Genomic DNA, 22,136 nt, shown 5'->3' on the forward strand with positions numbered 1-22,136 from the left:
CCGTTTAAACTCAAGAGAAATCGATTCTAACACACAAGACCTTGTCGATAGAAAGGACAGTATCTTGAGCTTTCATCTCTTTATTTAGTAAATGTGTACATTTATTTCTCTTTTCTAATTGCTGATTTCTTCTTATTGTATTTTCATATTACCTTATGTAACTCATTTCAAAATGAAAACAATTTTGTTTAGAAGCTTGAATTTCAAGTCAGTGGCCCCATTTGAGGGCTTGTTCTATATGAATGGGGTTCATCTTGTGAATAATAATAATAATAATAATAATAATTAATAATAATAATAATAATAATAATAATAATAATAATAATAATAATAATAATAATAATAATAAGAATAATAATAAAAATAATAATAATAATAATAATAATAATAATATCTGAAAACCAGTGGAGACGAGTGGCTAAAGAGTGCATGGGAAGAAGGACTAATAAAAGTAGACGAAGACCCAGAAATATACAGAGACAGGAGAATGACAGACAGAACAGAGGACTGGCACAACAAACCAATGCACGGACAATACTGAGACAGACAAAAGAACTAGCCAGCGATGACACATGGCAATGGCTACAGAGGGGAGAGCTGAAGAAGGAAACTGAAGGAATGATAACAGCGGCACAAGATCAGGCCCTTAGAACCAGATATATTCAAAGAACGATAGACGGAAATAACATCTCTCCCATATGTAGGAAGTGCAATACGAAAAATGAAACCATAAACCGCATAGCAAGCGAATGGCCGGCACTTGCACAGAACCAGTACAAAAAGAGGCATGATTCAGTGGCAAAAGCCCTCCACTGGAGCCTGTGCAAGAAACATCAGCTACCTTGCAGTAATGAGTGGTACGCGCACCAACCAGAGGGAGTGATAGAAAACGATCATGCAAAGATCCTCTGGGACTATGGTATCAGAACAGATAGGGTGATACGTGCAAATAGACCAGACGTGACGTTGATTGACAAAGTCAAGAAGAAAGTATCACTCATTGATGTCGCAATACCATGGGACACCAGAGTTGAAGAGAAAGAGAGGGAAAAAGTGGATAAGTATCAAGATCTGAAAATAGAAATAAGAAGAATATGGGATATGCCAGTGGATATCGTACCCATAATCATAGGAGCACTAGGCACGATCCCAAGATCTCTGAAAAGGAATCTAGAAAAACTAGAGGCTGAAGTAGCTCCAGGACTCACGCAGAAGAGCGTGATCCTAGAAACGGCGCACATAGTAAGAAAAGTGATGGACTCCTAAGGAGGCAGGATGCAACCCGGAACCCCACACTATAAATACCACCCAGTCGAATTGGAGGACTGTGATAGAGCAAAAAAAAAAAAAAAAAAAAAAAAAAAAAAGAAAAAAAAAAAAAAAAATAATAATAATATTAATAATAATAATGAGATACATATACTTCCGCCTGAGTAACTGGATATGAAAAAGAACTGACATCAAGGAATAAGGCACAATTCTTTTGTAAAGGTTTAGAAAAGTTAGTTTTCAAAACAAACTATTAGTTGCTGAAACATTCTGTAGAGAATTTACTAAGAATGACTTCAAAAATATAATAGTAACAGGGTAAAGGTTCCTTAACTTTGGGATAGTCACTCAGATATAATAATTACTTAATGAATAAAATAACACCATATGATATTTCTGAGAGGATAAAAATAAACTCACAAGTTTCACCAGTATTGAAACTTCATTTGCATCTATCTATTGAATTCTATTCCATTGGAGATACATAAACAGCGTCGAAATAATGAAATATGTAGATGTGATGAGACGGAATAATGCAAATTACAAAAGAAGGACAAAGTATTATTGTATTCCCACGACAAGAGAAGACAGACATTCTAAGACTAGGTCATAAAAAATCGAAATAGAGAGGAAAGACCATCAGTCAATTCACCTTTCCCTAATATCTCCTTAATTTACTGATCTGTATCTTTAATTGAATCTTCATCTGTTCCCTAATAGATAAAGAACAATGTTTTTTTATTGAAGTTATTATAACTGAAGGTTATGGAATGACCCTCACGATGACAAAGCAATGTTTTCGTGGCTCTCGTTGGCACCAAAACAAGGCCCAGTTTTTGCTTGCTCGATGCTGGTATATAAGACGTGACTGCTGAGGCAGGACATTCACTCACTCAAGTGCCTCTGTCGACTGAACACTCCTCAACCTCAGCTCTTCAATATGAAGGTGGTGAGTCAATGAGCACATCAGGTCCAGTTCTGATTCACAAGTCCATATATGAATACGTCTCTGAGTAAATTAAGGAATTATATCTAAATTTCAATGAATATATGTTTATACATAAAGATTACTGGACTGAGATTAATCAAGATTAAGACTTAAAAATAATTTCCAGTCTCTGAATAACTGATATCGACGATTCCTTCTTATATTACAGATTGGCTCAATGCTGTTGCTTCTGGTGGCTCTGTTCGCCATCTTGGGATCCTCTGAGGCCATGCCGGAGCCTGAAGCCGATCCTGGCTTCCTCGGTGGTGGATACTATAGGCCTTATTACAGACCTATCATCAGCTATGGCTATGGAGGCTATGGTGGTTATGGAGGCTATGGATGGTAAATGTTTCTCTTAATGATGACATCGAAAAAGATTCTTCAGACTCTTCAAATGTTCCTGAAGCTACTTTGTAATTATGTTTCACAATAAATTACAGATAAAATGTCTTATTTAATTTCTCCAGTATTTATACAATAGAGTGATTTTTAAAAGCACAATGCAGCTGTTGCTCATTTGCATGCGTCATAGCTTGGCCTTCAGAATAGTTTCTGAACAAGGACAATTTTTCAATAAATTTTTACATCAATTTTATGTGCGATTCTGGACAAAAAATCTCTCGTATAATCATCATTAGATTGTAAAGTTTTATTGAAACTACTTATGGCCAAAATTACCCAATTCACCTTTAGGTGAAGAAAGCAAGAAAGAAGAAAGTGAGGAAAGTATAAAGAAACCAATAGACGTCTTTCCTTTTACTTGAACTGGAGGAAGTTTCAGTGACTGAGAAGCACAGCAGAACCCAAAAGAATCCAGACCACATAAAGGTTTGATAAAGCACAAAAGCAGCTATCGAAAGCAGTGACAAACGAAGCACCTACACCACAGGATGAGAACTACTCTGTACAGGATTTTGCGTAAATAACTTCTTCATCAGGATGTACGTAAAGGCGAAGACTGAATTTTTCGCATGATATGATTAAAAAAAATGATCAAACTGAAATTCATGAAGTCTCTCGTAGAAGTTACGGAAGAGGAAGTTATTTTGTGACCGCCTTTTCACTTTCTTTCTGGTGCTTTCGGGCACTATATATATATATATATATATATATATATATATATATATATCTATATATATATATATATTATATATAATAGTGCTTCAGCATTCATTATAAAGTGTCTAGAAGGAGTCCATAGTACGAGATTTTAAAAGGCCAAGTTTATTGCATATGATACGTTTCGCACATACATCTGTGTGCATCATCAGTCTGTGAATAAAATACAAAGACATATTATAAACAATCATATAAAATTAAAAGGAATTCACAATTTTAAAAATAAAGTCTAAAAAAGATTAAAAAGAGCAGTAAATAAAAAGAGAGACTACTAAAAACACCAACCGTCTATGATCAGAGGCGAAGATGGAATGAGTTACAGTTGGCAGAGAGAAGCGACGACAACTATGCCAGGTACAAAGGTGACGAGGACAAATTACCGTTTAATGAGGGCACCAGTCTTTCAATATATAACGACTCCAGCGTTGTTAGTTGGTGAGGATGTTTGACATAATCAATTATTTTAAAATGTTCTTTTTGAATTTCAGTCTTGCATATTGTAGAGTGGTTTCTGATATTGGAAAATTCTGGTTGTTTTATCCTCTGACCTGTACGGAAGCTAAAGCCTAAATGGCTACAATATCTGACCCTCAGCAACCTCCGAGTTGATCCAATGTAAGAGCCCGGACATCCAGGGCATGTGAATTTATTAATAACGTTGGATCTCATGAAGGGCTGAAGGCGATCTTTGAAATTAAAAAACGATCGAATAGTGCAAGGATTACTCGACACAAGCCTGACTTTAAGACAGGGAATTTCCTGTTCAATTATACGAGTGAGGTTTAAGATAAATTTTGAATCGGACAAATATGGAACAGTAGCATAAAATATTTTCTTCGGTATATCAAAAGTAGTTGATGATGGATGGAAAAATTTGGAAAGTACCTTGTTGGTGATTTTATGTACTATATCTTGTGGAAATGAATTGGCTTTGAAAAAGTTTGCCAAGAAAGTCATTTCGTTATGAAATATTTGCCATGAGGAAGAATATTTGAGAGCTCTATTAATCAGAGTATAGATGGTGTAGAGTTTAAATGAGTATTGGCAAGAGCTATAAAAGTTTTTGGTTAATCCCATATTAGTTCGTTTTCTGTATACCGCCGTGGTGAATTCCGAGTTATTTCTCGTTACCTTAATATCACCAACAAGGTACTTTCCAAAATTTTTTTGGCATCCATCATCAACTACTTTTGATGTAACAAAGAAAATATTTTATGCTACTGTTCCATATTTGTCCGATTCAAAATTTATCTTAAACCTCACTCATATAATTAAATTGAACAGGAAATTCCCTGTCTTAAATTCAGGCTTGTGTTGAGTAATCCTTGCACTATTCGATCGTTTTATAACTTCAAAGATCGCCTTCAGCCCTTCATGAGATCCAACGTTATTTATAAATTCACATGCCCTGGATGTCCGGGCTCTTACGTTGGATCGACTCGGAGGTTGCTGAGGGTCAGATATTGTAGCCATTTAGGCTTTAGCTTCCGTACAGGTCAGAGGATAAAACAACCAGAATTTTCCAATATCAGAAACCACTCTATAATATGCAAGACTGAAATTCAAAAAGAACATTTTAAAATAATTGATTATGTCAAACATCCTCACCAACTAACAACGCTGGAGTCGTTATATATTGAAAGACTGGTGCCCTCATTAAACGGTAATTTGTCCTCCTCACCTTTGTACCTGGCATAGTTGTCGTCGCTTCTCTCTGCCAACTGTAACTCATTCCATCTTCACCTCTGATCATGGATGGTTGGTGTTTTTAGTAGTCTCTCTTTTTATTTACTGCTCTTTATACTTTCTTCACATTCTTCTTTCTAGCCTCACTTTCTTTGCTTGAAGAGGCTGACCAAGAATTGAGCAATTTCAGCTATAGGTAGATTCAATCAAACTGTTGGTCAAATAACGATTCTACGAGAGATCTTTTGTACAAAATCACAAGTAAAAATTATGTAGATAGTTATTGAGAAGTTATTTTTGTTCAGAAAATGTTCTGAAGGCCAAGCTATGACGCATGCAAAGGAGTAACAGCTGCATTGTGCTTTTTAAAATCAGCCTATTGTACAAAATCTGGAGAAATGAAAGAAGACATTTTATCTATAATTTATTGTGAAACCTTTTTACAAAGTAGCTTCAGGAACATTTGAAGAATCTGAAGAATCTCGACGTCGTCATTAAGAGAAACATTTACCATCCATAGCCTCCATAACCACCATAGCCTCCATAGCCATAGCTGATGATGGGTCTATAATAAGGCCTATAGTATCCACCACCGAGGAAGCCAGGATCGGCTTCAGGCTCCGGCATGGCCTCAGAGGATCCCAAGATGGCAAACAGAGCCACCAGAAGGAACAACATTGCGCCCATCTGCAATATGAGAAGGAATCATCGATTATCAGTTATTCAGAGAATGGAAATCATCTTTAAGTCTTAATCTTGATTAATCTCAGTGCAATAGTCTTTGTATATAAAAGCATATTCCTATAAATTTAGATATAATTCATGAATTTACTCAGAGACATATTCAATGAATATGTCTCTGAGTAAATTCATGAATTATATCTAAATATTGATTTGTAAATCAGAACTGGACCTGAGGTGCTCATTGACTCACCACCTTCATATTGCAGAGCTGATGTTGAGGAGTGTTCAGTCGATAGAGGCACTTGAGTGAGTGATTGTCCTGCCTCAGCAGTCACGTCTTATATACCAGCATCGAGCAAGCAAAAACTGGGCCTTGTTTCAGTGCCAACAGAGCCACGGAAATATTGCTTTGTCATCATGAGAACAATATATAACCTTTTGTTGCTAATATAACAATGTTTTTGTATCAATGAATAAAAGAAGGTTGAGTTATAAATCTAGAAATTGTACTTGCGGAAGGGGACTACTGGCCAATATTTTTTTTATTGCCTAAAATTTATTACATTCTCTCTCTCTCTCTCTCTCTCTCTCTCTCTCTCTCTCTCTCTCTCTCTCTCTCATTTCATTTGTATAAACATATAGGAATACCTTTGCTGCAAAGTATTTAGACAACGAATAACTTGTTATGGAACATTTTACCTCAAAAGCAAGTGATTGCAATGAAGACTTTATCAACTTCTTTCCATCCCATCCTATAGTTGATTGCTGTGTGTTTCTCTATTTCCTTAATTGTTCAGACCACATTCTTGACTGATTCGTTCAGTTGATATTCTTCAAGAACAAGACGGTTCGAGCGACTGACGAGTGACGAGTCTTCCTGAGAATATTTTCAGTCAGATTCTTTCTCTCTTTTTCAAAGCATTCCTTCTTTTCTAATATTTTTTCTTATTGCAATAATAATTGATTACTTGACTGTTTTCATAAATTTGGTTTATATAATAATAAAGCTATAATATATATCATTTGATGAAAGTAGGTAAACATAAGAAAAAACTTCGTTAAAACATTCATATCACTTATCTTAGATACTATGCACAATTTAGCTGGTCGAGTGGCATAGTGGTTAGTGTCGGGGCATGCCACTCAGAATCACAAGGTTCTCGTCTCCCCCAGGGTAAGGAAAAATCGCTGGCTCTGTATCATGATCTTTGGATGCTTGAATTTCAAGTCAGACCCCTCTGTGATTGTTCCATGTGTATAGGTTTCATCTACTGAAATGATAATAATATTAATGAATATCTAAGTAAATAACAAAGTTCCTTTCAGAGGGAACATATATCATCCATAAAGGTGATTAGTTTCTTTCGTGAATTTTAAAACTTTGCTGAATTCCAGATCGCCTTCCTACCCAAGAGTCGTGGATAGGAAATAGTTGCTCTTTTCCCATTGCTCTGTCAGGAAATGATTTCTCGAATTTGCAATAATAATTCAGCAGATAAGTTAGTCTTTGCAAAACTGCTGGGTCTGATCAGTGCTTAGCAATCAGTGGCTTAGCAAAAGCTTAACCTGGTCTATTCTCTTACGTCATATTCCCAAGTGAGAGCCTTGAGGGACATTTCGGGCATTGTCTGATTCTTTCGCCGTAAGAGCGGTTATTTCCAACTGCCTTGTCTATTTCTGAACAGTCTGGAAAGTATCCATAAATGGAGAAGGATTAATTTTTCTTCGAGGCCTTGGACTGTTGGATACCACATACCACTTGCCTGTCATTCTTGCGAGGGCTGGAACCTGGAACCTGGAACCTGCTTTTGTACGAAAAGTAATGGGTTACAACTACTTCAGGAATACTAACATAGTAAGCAAAGAATTATTATTATTACTAATATTATTCAGAAGATAAACCCTATTCATATGGAGGAAGTCCTACAAGGTCCATTAACTTGAAATTCAAGCTTCCAAAGAATATAGTGTCTATAATTGTCAATATAATTACAGATATTTATATGTAGTTAGCGTGTGTGTAAAGCATTCTAAGGAGTAATGAACAGTACGAAATCAATTACAAGTTCTCCATCTCTTAGGTTTTAGCAGACATTATATCTGGATGCTGGCGAATGTCACAGGGCGTCTGCAGACTTTTCACAATGTATTGTATGGCATTAATTAATAGACACGTTCACTTCGTACAGAACTTCCCTCCCCACAAATGAAGGCGAATTCAGTATTCGAGCGTCTCAATCTTAAGGGACAAAACTACCTGGATTCTTCGAGGTGTCTCTCGCCTGTATACTTCTTGGCTCAGTTCATGAGGAAGATCTTAACTCATCGGCCATCACTCAAAATAACCTTTATTTTCCACCTAATATATTTCTCATTCTATGATGTGTTCTCATTCTCTGAAGGCGATGGTTCTGATGTTACTGCTTTGTGGTTTTACAAACCTTTATGTGGTCTGGATTCTTCTAGGTTCTGCTGTGCTTCTCAGTCACTGCAGCTTTCCCCAGTTCAAGGAAAAAGAAAGATGTCTATTGGGTTCTTTATACTTTCCTCGCTTTCTTCGTTCTTGCTTCATTGACCTAAAGGGGCTGGCCAAGAATTAGGCAACTTCAGCCATGGGAAGATTCAATCAAACATGTTCAATCTAACAGTGATTACACGAGAGATTATTTTGCCCAAAATCACACGTAAAATTGATGTAAAAAGTTATTTAGAACTTATTCTTGTTCAGAAAATATTCCGAAGGCCAAGGTATGACGCATACAAATGAACAACAGCTGCAATGCTTTTTAAAATCAGTCTATTGCACAAAATCTGGAGAAATGAAAGAAGACATTTTATCTGTAAATTATTGTAAAACCTAATTACAAGTAGCTTCGGGAACATTTGAAGAATCTGAAAAATCTTTCTCGACGTCATCATTAAGAGAAACATTTACCATCCATAGCCTCCGTAGCCACCATAGCCTCCATAGACCATAGCTGAATGATCGGGTCTGTAATAAGGCCTATAGTATCCACCACCCAGGAAGCCAGGATCGGCTTCAGGCTCCGGCATGGCCTCAGATCATCCTAACATGGCGAACAGAGATACCAGAAGCAACAGCATTGCGCCAATCTGCAATATGAGAAGGAGTCGTCGATCTTCAGTTATTCAGAGACTGGAAATCATTTTTAAAGTCTTAGTCACGATTAATCTCTGCAATAGTCTTTATATATAAGCACATATTCATTGAAATTTAGATATAAATCTTGAATTTACTCAAAGACGTATTCATATATTGACTTGTGAATAAGAACTGGACCTGATGTGCTCATTGACTCACCACCTTCATATTGAAGAGCTGAGGTTGAGGAGTGTTCAGTCGACAGAGGCACTTGAGTGAGTGAATGTCCTGCCTTAGCAGTCACGTCTTATATACCAGCATCGAGCAAGCAAAAACTGGGTGTTGTTTCAGTGCCAACGAGAGCCCGGAAACATTGCTTTGTCATTATGAAGGACATTATCTAAATTTTTGTTGCTAATATAATTTTTTTGTATCAATGAATAAAAGGAGGCTTGAGTTATAAATCTAGAAATTGCGAAGAATTTACAAAAGAGGAACACAGATCAATGTTCTCTCTCTCTCTCTCTCTCTCTCTCTCTCTCTTTCTACGAGAGACATCATGAATTTCAGTTTGATAATCTTACATTGAATAATCTCATGTGAAAAATTCATTCATCGCTTTAACGTACATTGTAATCGAGAGGTGTCTCTTTGGGATCACTTTACTTTCGTCACTTTCTTCTTTCTTGCCTCACTTTCTTTGCTTAAAGAGACTGACCAAGAATTAGGCAATTTCAGCCATAGGTAGATTCAATCAAATATTTGGTTAAATGACGATTCTACGGGAGATTTTTTCTTCAAAAACACATAATGTTGATGTAAACAGTTATTGAAAAGTTATTCTTGTTCAGAAAATGTTCTAAAGGCCAAGCTATGACGCATGCAAATGAGCATCAGCTACATTGTGCTCTGAAAAATCAGTATATTGTACAAAATCCGGAGAAATAAAAAAAGACATTTTATCTTTAATTTATTGTGAAACCTAATTACAAAGTAGCTTCAGGAACATTTGAAGAATCCGAAGAATCTTTCTCGACGTCGTCATTAAGAGAAACATTTACCATCCATAGCCTCCGTAACCACCATAGCCTCCATAGCCATAGCTGATGATGGGTCTGTAATAAGGCCTATAGTATCCACCACCCAGGAAGCCAGGGTCGGCTTCAGGCTCCGGCATGGCCTCAGAGGATCCCAAGATGGCAAACAGAGCCACCAGAAGCAACAGCATTGAGCCAATCTGCAATATGAGAAGGAATCGTCGATTATCAGTCATTCAGAGACTGGAAATCATCTTTAAGCCTTAATCTTCATTAACCTCAGTGCAATAATCTATATATATATATATATATATATATATATATATATATATATATATATATATATATATATACATATATAAACATTCCATATAAATTTAGATATAATTCATGAATTTACTCAGAGACGTATTCATATATTGATTTGTAAATCAGAACTCAACCTGATGTGCTCAATGACTCACCAACTTCATATTGAAGAGCTGAGGTTGAGGAGTGTTCAGTCGACAGAGGCACTTGAGTGAGTGAATGTTCTGCCTTAGCAGTCACGTCTTATATACCAGCATCGAGTAAGCAAAAACTGGGCCTTCTTTCAGTGCCAACGAGAGTCAAAACAATGCTTTGTCATCGTGAGGGTCATTCCATAACCTTCAGTTGTAGTAACTTCTATTAAAAAAAACATTGTTTTTTTATCTATTAGGGAACAGTTGAAGGTTTAATTAGAGATGCAAATCTATAAAATGAGGAGATATTAGGGAAAGGTGAATTGACTGATGGTCTTTCCTCTCTATTTCGATTTTTTTATGACATAATCTTAGAATGTCTGTCTTCTCTTGTCGTGGGAATACAATCTCTCTCTCTCTCTCTCTCTCTCTCTCTCTCTCTCTCTCTCTCTCTCTCTCTCTCCTTTTCAAATGTATACACAAATTCTTTGTTATGATTTTTTCACAAGTTTATTGAAGCTTAACGTAATTCTTTTGTAATTTGCATTATTTCATCTCATCACATCTACATATTTCATTAATGTATCTCAAATGGAATGGAATTCAGTAGATAATTGCAAATGAAATGTCAATACTGGTGGAACTTGAGAGTTTATTTTTATCCTCCTAGAAATATAATGTAGTGTTTTTTATTCATCAAGTAATTTTTATATCTGAGGGACTATCCCAAAGTTAAGGAACCTTTACCCAGTTACTATTGTATTTTTGAAGTCATTCTTAGTAACTTCTCTACAGAATGTTTCAGCAACTAATAGGTTGTTTTGAAAAATAACTTTTCCAACCCTTTACAAAGGAATTATGCCTTATTCCATGATGTAAGTTCTTTTTCATATCCAGTTACTCAGGCGGAAGTATATGTGTCTCATTATTATTTTATTTTATTATTATATTATTATTATTATTATTATTATTATTATTATTATTATTATTATTATTATTATTATTATTCACAAGATAAACCCCATTCATATAGAACAAGCCCTCAAATGGGGCCACTGACTTGAAATTCAAGCTTCTAAACAAAATTGTTTTCATTTGAAATGAGTTACATAAGGTAATATGAAATACAATAAGAAGAGATCAGCAATTAGAAAAGAGAAATAAATGTACACATTTACTAAATAAAAAGATAAAAGCTCAAGATACTGTCCTTTCTGTCGACAAGGTCTTTGTTGTGTTAGAATCGATTTCTCTTGAGTTTAAACGGATTCTCTCTGTTAAAACACAATTCCAGCCATACCTGGACGCACTTTAACTGAGTGACCATGATTTCCCAGAATTATCTTTTTGTACAGACAGACCAGACAGCAATCCCAGTACTGAGATTTTCTGTTGGAAACATGACACCACGATTAGTCAATGTTCAACTTATTTTTCCGAAGGTATTGAAAGGTCTATTGTCTAATTCACTCTTGTAGGCTGTTTTGTTTCTGTTTTAAGTTTCAGTGTCGTTCAGATTTTCCAGCACAGTTTATTTCGTGGATCAGAAGTTCCGGTTCCATTTTCTTGTATTGTTTACTTTTTTTAACATAACAGTGCCCCAAAGCACCACGAAGAAAGTGAAAAGGCGGCCACAGAATAACTTCCTCTTCCGTAACTTCTATGGGAGACATCATGAATTTCAGTTTATTTTTAGTTTTACTTGGGAAGTGTGGTAACAGCAGACGGGAGGCAAATTGAGGATATACAAGGAAGAAAACTAGGAGCAGCAAGAGCTTATTAAGTTCTGAGAAGAAACGTTTGTTCAAGGCATGAAATTAGCTTGAAAACTAAGATGGAAATATTTAATGCAGTAGTACTGCCAGTCCTGATGTATGGTTCGTCCACCTGGGCACTGATCAGAACAGAGGAGAGAAGGTTAGATGCTTTTGAGATGAAGCTGCTGAGGAGGATACTTGGCCTTAAATGGGACCATTTAAATGGGAATAGAGACCCAGGAGAGCACTGAGAGCAGCACAAATAGGAAGAAGACCGCTGGAAAGGCCAAGAACGAGGTGGATATACATAATTGTCAGATCTTGAAGAAGAAATCTAGAACCTAGAGGAATTGAGGGAAATGGCTCAGGATAGAGACAGATGGAAAGGAACTGTATCAGCCTTACGCCACTGGCCATTGTCGGGAAGATAAATTAAGTAAAGTAAGTAAGTCTTTGCTTAAAAAGACTTACCACAAATAGGGCAATTTTGGCCATAGGTAGATTCAATCAAACTGTCGGTTTAATGTTGATTCTACGAGAGATTTTCGTGTCCAAGATCCCACACAGAATTGATATAAAAAGTTTTTGAAAAGCTATTCTCATTCTGAAAATATTTTGAAGGCCAAGCAACAGCTGTAGTGTGCTTATAAAGATACCTTTTATTCTGAAATAAATATTGGGGAAATGAAAGAAGACATTTTATCTGTAGTTTATTGTGAAACATAATTACAAAGTAGCTTCAGGAACATTTGAAGAATCTGAAGAATCTTTCATGTCGTCATTAAGAAAACAAAAACATTTACCATCCATAGCCTCCGTAACCACCATAGCCTCCTAGCCATAGCTGATGATGGGTCGTAATAAGGCCTATAGTATCCACCACCAAGGAAGCCAGGATCGGCTTCAGGCTCCGGCATGGCCTCAGAGGATCCCAAGATGGCAAACAGAGCCACCAGAAGCAACAGCATTGCGCCAATCTGCAATATGAGGAGTCATCGATTATCAATTATTCAGAGACTGGAAATCATCTTTAAGTCTTAATCTTCAATAATCTCTGCAATAATCTTTATGTATAAACACACATTCCTATAAATTTAGATATAAATCCTGAATTTACTCAGGGACGTATTCATATATTGACTTGTGAATCAGAACTGGACCTGATGTGCTCATTGACTCACCACCTTCATATTGAAGAGCTGAGGTTGAGGAGGGTTTAGTCGACAGAGGCACTTGAGTGAGTGAATGTCCTGCCTTAGCAGTCACGTCTTATATACCAGCATCGAGCAAACAAAAACTGGGCCTTGTTTCGGTGCCAACGAGTGCCACGAAAACATTGCTTCGTCATTATGATTGACAATATATAATCTTTTGTTGTTAATATAACAATGTTTTTATATCAATGAATAAAAGAAGGCTTGAACTATAAATGTAGAAATTGCGAAGAGTTTAAGGAAGTTGAACACTGACCAAAGTTCTCTCTCTCTCTCTCTCTTCTCCCCACTCTCTATCTCTCTCGTCTCTCTCCTCTATCTCTCTCTCTCTCTCTCTCATATATTTATTTGAAGACATGCGTAGTGGTAATTTCTCTGTAGAATCTTTCGACAATGAATAAGTTTCTTTGCAAGATGACTTTTCTAGTCCTTTGCATTGGCAATTTATCTTATTCCTTGTTACTCAGGCATGGTGATGTGCGTCGGTATTATTATATACATTATCGGAGTAACAGATCCGTAGTTATGTATGGGTACATATATTCAATGATAAATCTCTACAGTGAGCTTTCGTGGATCTGTTCAGTGCCTCTTTTGCAGAAAGCTCTCTGTAGTGATTTATTTTTAATATATTTGTACCCTTACATAGTTGTGGTTTAGTTTCTTCATTCCAGGGCATGGTATTATTATTAGGATTTTATTATTATTATTATTATTATTTTATTTTTTATTGTGTCTCTATCACCGTCCGTCCAATTCGACTGGGTGGTATTTATAGTGTGGGGTTCCGGGTTGCATCCTGCCTCCTTAGGAGTCCATCACTCTTCTTACTATGTGTGCCGTTTCCAGGATCACACTCTTTCTGCATGAGGCCCGGAGCTACTTCAGCCTCTAGTTTTTTCTAGATTCCTTTTCAGGGATCTTGGGATCGTGCCTAGTGCTCCTATGATTATGGGTACGATTTCCACTGGCATATCCCATATCCTTCTTATTTCTATTTTCAGATCTTGATACTTATCCAATTTTCCTTTTTTTCCTCTCTTTCTCTTCAACTCTGGTGTCCCATGGTATTGCGACATCATGAGTGATACTTTCTTCTTGACCTTGTCAATCAACGTCACGTCTGGTCTGTTTGCACGTATCACCCTATCCGTTCTGATACCATAGTCCCGAGGATCTTTGCGTGATCGTTTTCTATCACTCCTTCAGGTTGGTGCTCGTACCACTTATTACTGCACGGTAAGCTGATGTTCTTGCACAGGCTCCAGTGGAGGGCTTTTGCTACTGAATCATGCCTCTTTTTGTACTGGTTCTGTGCAAGTGCCGGGCATTCACTTGCTATGTGGTTTATGGTTTCACTTTTCGTATTGCACTTCCTACATATGGGAGAGATGTTATTTCCGTCTATCGTACTTTGAACATATCTGGTTCTTAGGGCCTGATCTTGTGCCGCTGTTTATCATTCCTTCAGTTTCCTTCTTCGCTATCCCGCCCCACCCACCCCTCTGTAAGCCATTGCCAATTGTCATCGCTGGCTAGTTCTTTAGTCTGTCTCATGTATTGTCCGTGCATTGGTTTGTTGTGCCAGTCCTCTGTTCTTCTGTCTTTCTCCTGTCTCTGTATATTTCTGGGTCTTCGTCTGCTTTTTATTAGTCCTTCTTCCCATGCACTCTTTAGCCACTCGTCTTCACTGGTTTTCAGATATTGCCCCAGTGCTCTGTTTTCGATGTTGACGCAGTCCTCTATACTTAGTAGTCCTCTCCCTCCTTCCTTTCGTGTTATGTATAGTCTGTCCGTATTTGCTCTTGGGTGTAGTGCTTTGTGTATTGTCATATGTTTCCTGGTTTTCTGATCTATGCTGCGGAGTTCTGCTTGTCCATATCCTCCACTATTGCCTGCGCTGTATCTGATTACTGGCATGCCATGTGTTTATGGCTTTTATCATATTTCCGGCGTGAGTTTTGACTTGAGTATCGCCTTGAGTCTCTGCATATATTCTTTCTGATCGTGTCCTTCATCTCTTGGTGTTTATATCTCCTCCTTCATTATTCCCAGGTATTGTGTATCCTGTCTCATCTATGTGTTTGATGTTGCTCCCATCTGGTAGTTTTATCCTTCAGTTCGGTTACTTTGCTTTTTGTATGTTGACTAAGGGAGCAATTTTCTATTCCAAACTCCATCCTGATGTCCCCAGATACAATCCTTACAGTCTGGATTAGGGTATCTATTTCCTTGATGCTCTTACCATACAGCTTGATGTCGTCCATGAACATCAGATGGTTGATTCTGTTGCCTCTTTTTCTTGAGTTGGTACCCGGCATCCATCTTCTGTAGTACTTTTGTCAAGGGAATCCATGGCTACTAACGAACGGAGTTAGTGGGGACAGTGAGTCGCCCTGGAAGATCCCTCTCCTGATATTAACCTCTGCTAGTCTTATTCCAGAGCTTGTAAGTATTGTATTCCAGTTGCGCATTGTATTTTGAGGAAGCTGATGGTATTTTCCTCTGCCCCATATATTTTCAGGCATTCTATTAGCCATGTGTGTGGTATCATTATTATTATTATTATTATTATTATTATTATTATTATTTTATTATTATTTATTATTATCATTTTTGTTATTATTATTATTGACATATTATCAAAGTAATTACTATTTTATGAGGCTTAAGAGAGGTATTTTTTACTATTTTCTCTTGCCTAAAAGCAAGATTAATTCAGAATAAAACTTTGTCAACCTTCTTCGTAACCTCATAAGAAAGTCTGGATTATTTCCTTTATTATTGAGACCATAGTCTTCAAGGATTCCTTTTATTGGTGCACTTTAGGTAAAACAGGTTTTGGGGGATTTTAGGTGTTCCTGAAAATATATCAGTCAAATTCTTTACTTGTTATTCAAGCCATTCTTTCTTCTTATATTTTTTTCAGTTTTCAATATGACAGCTGAGCTCTAATGTCCATACTAACTGAACGTTTAGGTATGGAAACAGCTCAGCTATTTTAACCACACAAATGACCATAATAAGCTGGAATTTGTCACTTTTGATTTATAGCAGCAAATGTTTGTTCAAAAGCCAGTTGGTAGAATCAGCTTTGATTAAACAAAGAAGCCCAGGAAGGATGGGAATTAAACAGTTCCCTGGTGTCCATCTGGCCTCATTAACTCCCGTCTGGCGACTCATCCGGTGGTCGGATTGTTTTCTTGGACACCCGCTTGAGAAACAGCCTAAGGATTAACTCGTCAATGTCATCCGATTTCCAGTGTCCTCCTGACAGGTTGATATTGTTGGCTTGATTGATGAGAGCAGATTCCAGCATCTCCCTTTTGTACGGACAGCTACTTTTGAAAACCAGCTCTGCCCACTCCAGTTCATAGTATGGCATTTGTCCCTAATTTGTAGGAAAATCCCTGAGTTCTCTGATGCGTATCGAATTGACCTTTTGTGCTCTGCTAATCTTTGCAAGTTGGATCTACCAGTTTCCCCAACGTAAATCTCAGTACAATTGCTACACGGTATCTTGTAAACTCCAGCTTCTTCTCCTCTTTTATTTAAGTAATACGTTAAAGAACCAACTCCCTGATGGATTTGGGATCGTGAAAGATTAAAGAATTATTAGACTGAATATTTTGAAGGCCAAGCTTTCATGCATGCAAATAAACAAAAGCTGCCTAGTGCTTTTGAAAATAACTTTATTCCTGAATAAATATTGGAGAAATTAAAGAAGACATTTTATCTGTAGTTTATTGTGAAACATAATTACAAAGTAGCTTCAGGAACATTTGAAGAATCTGAAGAATCTTGATGTCGTCATTAAGAGAAACAAAAATTTACCATCCATAGCCTCGTAACCACCATAGCCTCCATAGCCATAGCTGATGATGGGTCTGTAATAAGGCCTATAGTATCCACCACCCAGGAAGCCAGGATCGGCTTCAGGCTCCGGCATGGCCTCAGAGGATCCCAAGATGGCGAACAGAGCCACCAGAAGCAACAGCATTGCGCCAATCTGCAATATGAGAAGGAATCGTCGATTACAATCAGTTATTCAGAGACTGGAAAGTCTTAATCTTGAATAATCTCAGTGCATAAATCTTTATATATAAACATAGATGCATTTAAACTTAGATATACTTCATGAATTTACTCAAAGACGTAATCATATATTGATTTGTGAATCAGAACTGGACCTTATGTGCTCATTGACTCACCACCTTCATATTGAAGAGCTGCGGTTGAGGAGTGTTTCAGTCGACAGAGGCACTTGAGTGAGTGAATGTCCTGCCTCAGCAGTCACTTCTTATATACCAGCATCGAGCAAACAAAAACTGGGCCTTGTTTCAGTGCCAACGAGAGCCATGGATACATTGGTTTATCATTATGGACATTATAAAAATTCTTTTTATTGCTTATAATAAATTTTTTTTGTATCAATGAATAAAAAAGGATGGGCTTGAGTTAGAAATCTAGAAATGAGAAGAATTAATTTTACAGATGAGGAACACTGAACCAATGGTTTCTCTCTCTATCTCTCTCTCTCTCTCTTCTTCTCTCCCTCTCTCCTGCTCTCTCTCTCCTTATCTACCTCTCTCTATCTCTCTCGATCTCTTTGTTACTATTTTTTAAAACGGTGTAATAAATTTTACTACCAGTTGTTTTCTTTTGAGAGCGAATAGTGGTGATTTCCAGTGGTGATTTGCATTATTCCATGTCACTCACCTGAGATAGTGTCTATATTATTATTATTATTATTATTATTATTTTTTTTGCTCTATCACAGTCCTCCAATTCGACTGGGTGGTATTTATAGTGTGGGGTTCCGGGTTGCACCCTGCCTCCTTTGGAGTCCATCACTCTCCTTACTATATGTGCCGTTTCTAGGATCACACTCTTCTGCATGAGTCCTGGAGCTACTTCAGCCTACTAGTTTTCTAGATTCCTTTTCAGGGATCTTGGGATCATGCCTAGTGCTCCTATGATTATGGGTACGATTTCCACTGGCATATCCCATATCCTTCTTATTTCTATTTTCAGATCTTGATACTTATCCACTTTTCCCTCTCCTTCTCTTCAACTCTGGTGTCCCATGGTATTGCGACATCAATGAGTGAATACTTTCCTTCTTGACTTTGTCAATCAACGTCACGTACTGGTCTGTTTGCACGTATCACCCTATCCGTCCTGATACCATAGTCCCAGAGTATCTTTGCCTGATCGTTTTCTATCACTCCCATCAGGTTGGTGCTCGTACCACTTATTACTGCAAGGTAGCTGATGTTTCTTGCACAGGCTCCAGTGGAGGGCTTTTGCCACTGAAACATGCCTCTTTTTGTACTGGTTCTGTGCAAGTGCTGGGCATTGCGCTTGCTATGTGGTTTATGATTTCATTTTTCGTATTGCACTTCTACATATGGGAGAGATGTTATTTTCCGTCTATCGTTCTTTGAACATATCTGGTTCTTAGGGCCTGATCTTGTGCCGCTGTTATCATTCCTTCAGTTTCCTTCTTTAGCTCTCCCTCTGTAGCCATTGCCATGTGTCATCGCTGGCTAGTTCTTTTAGTCTGTCTATGTATTGTCCGTGCATTGGTTTATTGTGCCAGTCCTCTGTTCTGTGTGTCATTATCCTGTCTCTGTATATTTCTGGGTCTTCGTCTAATTTTATTAGCCCTTCTTCCCATGCACTCTTTAGCCACTGTCTTTATGGCTTCATATATTGCACCCAGTGCTTCTGTATCGATGTTGACGCAGTACCTCTATACTTAGTAGTCCTCTCCCTCCTCCTTTCGTGTTATGTATAGTCTGTCCGTATTTGCTCTTGGGTGTAGTGCTTTGTGTATTGTCATATGTTTCCTGGTTTTCTGATCTATGCTGCGGAGTTCTGCCTTCGTCCATTCCATATCCTGCGCTGTACTGATTACTGGCACTGCCCATGTGTTTATGGCTTATATCATATTTCCGGCGTTGAGTTTTGACTTGAGTATCGCCTTGAGTCTCTGCATATATTCTTTCCTGATCGTATCCTTCATCTCTTGGTGTTTTATATCCCCTCCTTCCATTATTCCTAGGTATTTGTATCCTGTCTCATCTATGTGTTTGATGTTGCTCCCATCTGGTAGCTTTATCCCTTCAGTTCTCGTTACTTTGCCCTTTTGTATGTTGACTAAGGCGCATTTTTCTATTCCAAACTCCATCCTGATGTCCCCAGATACAATCCCTTACAGTCTGGATAGGTATCTATTTCCTTTGATGCGCCTTACCATTCAGCTGATGTCGTCATGAACATCAGAGGGTTGATTCTGTTGCCTCTTTTCTTGAGTTGGTACCCGGCATCCATCTTCTGATTCACAAGTCAAAATATATGAATTCGTCTCTGAGTCAGTTCATGAATTATATCTAAATTTATATGAGTATGTTTTTATATATAAAGATGATTGCGCTTAGATTAATCAAGATTGAGACTTTAAGTATGATTTCCAGTCTCTGTATAATTGATAATTGACGACCCCTTCTCATATTGCAGATTGGCTCAATGCTGTTGCTTCTGGTGGCTCTGTTTGCCATCCTGGGATCCTCTGAGGCCATGCCGGAGCCTGAAGCCGATCCTGGCTTCCTTGGCGGTGGAAACTATAGGCCTTATTACAGACCCATCATTAGCTATGGCTATGGAGGCTATGGTGGTTACGGAGGCTATGGATGGTAAACGTTTCTCTTAATGACGACATCAAGATTCTTCAGATTCTTCAAATGTTCCTGAAGCTACTTTGTAATCAGGTTTCACAATAAATTACAAATAAAATGTTGCTTTCATTTCTCCGGATTTTGTACAATAGACTGATTTTAAAAAGCACAATGCAGCTGTTGCTCATTTGCATGCGTCATAGCTTGGCCTTCAGAATATTTTCTGAAAAAGAATAATATCTCAATAATTTTTACACAAATTTTATTTGTGATTTTAGATACAAAACTCTCGTTTAATCATCATTAGATTGGAAAGTTGGATTGAAACTAGCTATGGCTGAAATTGCCCAATTCTTGGCTAGTCTCTTTAAGCAAAGAAAGTGAGGCAAGAAAGAAGAAAGTATAAAGAACCTAAATGGACACCTTTCCTGCTCCTTTCACTGGGGAAAGTTACAGTGAAGCCGGAGCACAGCAGAACCAAGAAGAATACAGACTATCAGAGCTTTCTGAAAGCAAAAAGGCCAAGCTTTTCGAAAGCCAGTGACAGAGGATGCACGTCTAAAAGGGAACGAGAAACTCAAAATGTGAGAATAAATTAAGATGAAACAAAAGTAAGTCTGGACGACGAGAGACAGACACTGCTCTGCTACCAGCCATGTCCCGTGTGACTGGATATTATTATCAGACCATCGTGGTAAGGAAGTTCACTTTGACTTAGTTCACACACACAAGAAGATAAGCAGTGAGGCCATACACATCTTGGCAAAAGCTATGACATCACAGGCCATGAAAAGATCGAATCCTTAGCCATCTAAGGATACGTCACTAACCATTCAGATTTAAAAAATTCCTTGGAAATTTCATGTGACAGTAACCAACAAATGTGAGAGCTCCACAAGAGTTCCTCCTTTGGACTAAGTTAATAAAGAATAATGACACTGCTACACTAAGACTTATCTTAGCAATGGATAGCTAATCACTAATCAAACCCAGCCACTTTGTAATGTCTGATTGATTATCTTAATTCTTAGGCTTTTTTGGTATAACGCAAATCTTGAGGATTCAGAGTAATTGGTAATGAATAGCTGTTTTCCAACCTTAATCTAGGGTCCACGAGGCAGATATGTTCCTCTGTCATTCTGGGTTTCAAGATTCATAGAAGAAATCGGTATGATTCTCAAACAATACATGTGCCATTTGAACAAGTATCTGTATATCTGTAATTACCTACTTGGCTGCTATAATTACCTGTACATTGTTCATTGCACCTTGTATACAACCACACGAATTCTTTGGCGTAGGAGTGCTCATGAAGTGTTGAGCGATTAGTTTTCAAAACCATAAAATTTTCAGACATCCATAAATTTATCAAACATTGGCGCTGCATCAGTGAAAGTCAGTTAACTAATCATCGACGCAATAAGAAAAAATGAGACAGGAAGGAATATTCGTTTTGAATAAGATCGAAAGAGTTTGACAAAGAATATTCAAAGGAAGAGAATGTCAGTCGAGCGAAACTTCTTGTACCTACTGTACTGATTAAAAGAAAAAATAGAGACCAAGGTTTTAGCAATATATGATATGAAATTACTTTTAAGGAAATGGAGATAAATGGCAGCATAAATATTTGCTTGTAATTCATAATAGCATAGTAGTGATGTTTTTCTACGTGCTGTCATGTGTGTCAGTAATAAAAATAATAATCTTAAGATGCAAAACATATCCCCAGGCCCCAGTAATTGGATACAAAAGATGACTGATGTTATGGAATGTTACAAATTATGACAAGAAAGGGATTCATTCTGCAGAATGCTTCTAAAAACAAATGGAGAGAGAGAGAGAGAGAGAGAGAGAGAGAGAGAGAGAGAGAGAGAGAGAGAGAAGCAATAAAATTTTAGGAATTAAAGAAGGACATTGGTCAGTGTTCCTCTTCAGAAAATTCTTTGCAATTTCTAGATTTATAACTCAAGTCTTCTTTTATTCATAGGTACAAAAATATGGTTATATTAACAACAAAAGGTTTATAGATTGTCCCTCACGATGACAAAGCAATGCTTCCGTGGCTCTCGTTGGCACTGAAACAAGGCCCAGTTTTTGCTTGCTCGATGCTGGTATATAAGACGTGACTGCTAAGGCAGGACATTCACTCACTC

The 22,136-nt window shown here is 37.4% G+C and overlaps 3 long non-coding RNA genes across 3 annotated transcripts; 1 reads left to right on the top strand and 2 right to left on the bottom strand.

Moving 5' to 3' along the window:
• The first annotated feature begins 2,161 nt into the window (after positions 1-2,161).
• LOC135204447 (uncharacterized) lies at positions 2,162-2,706 on the top strand. Its single transcript, XR_010312227.1, has 2 exons — positions 2,162-2,218; positions 2,427-2,706. It is a non-coding gene; the product is annotated as an uncharacterized LOC135204447 (long non-coding RNA).
• A 2,770-nt stretch (positions 2,707-5,476) lies between these two features.
• LOC135204457 (uncharacterized) lies at positions 5,477-6,116 on the bottom strand. The gene is made up of 2 exons (XR_010312232.1): positions 6,000-6,116; positions 5,477-5,752 (listed from the first exon to the last, which is right to left on the bottom strand). It is a non-coding gene; the product is annotated as an uncharacterized LOC135204457 (long non-coding RNA).
• A 3,693-nt stretch (positions 6,117-9,809) lies between these two features.
• On the bottom strand, positions 9,810-11,244 carry LOC135204465 (uncharacterized). Its single transcript, XR_010312239.1, has 2 exons — positions 10,354-11,244; positions 9,810-10,089 (listed from the first exon to the last, which is right to left on the bottom strand). It is a non-coding gene; the product is annotated as an uncharacterized LOC135204465 (long non-coding RNA).
• Positions 11,245-22,136: the final 10,892 nt, after the last annotated feature.

Source organism: Macrobrachium nipponense, chromosome 24, assembly GCF_015104395.2.
Source record: "Macrobrachium nipponense isolate FS-2020 chromosome 24, ASM1510439v2, whole genome shotgun sequence".
NCBI lineage: Eukaryota > Metazoa > Arthropoda > Malacostraca > Decapoda > Palaemonidae > Macrobrachium > Macrobrachium nipponense.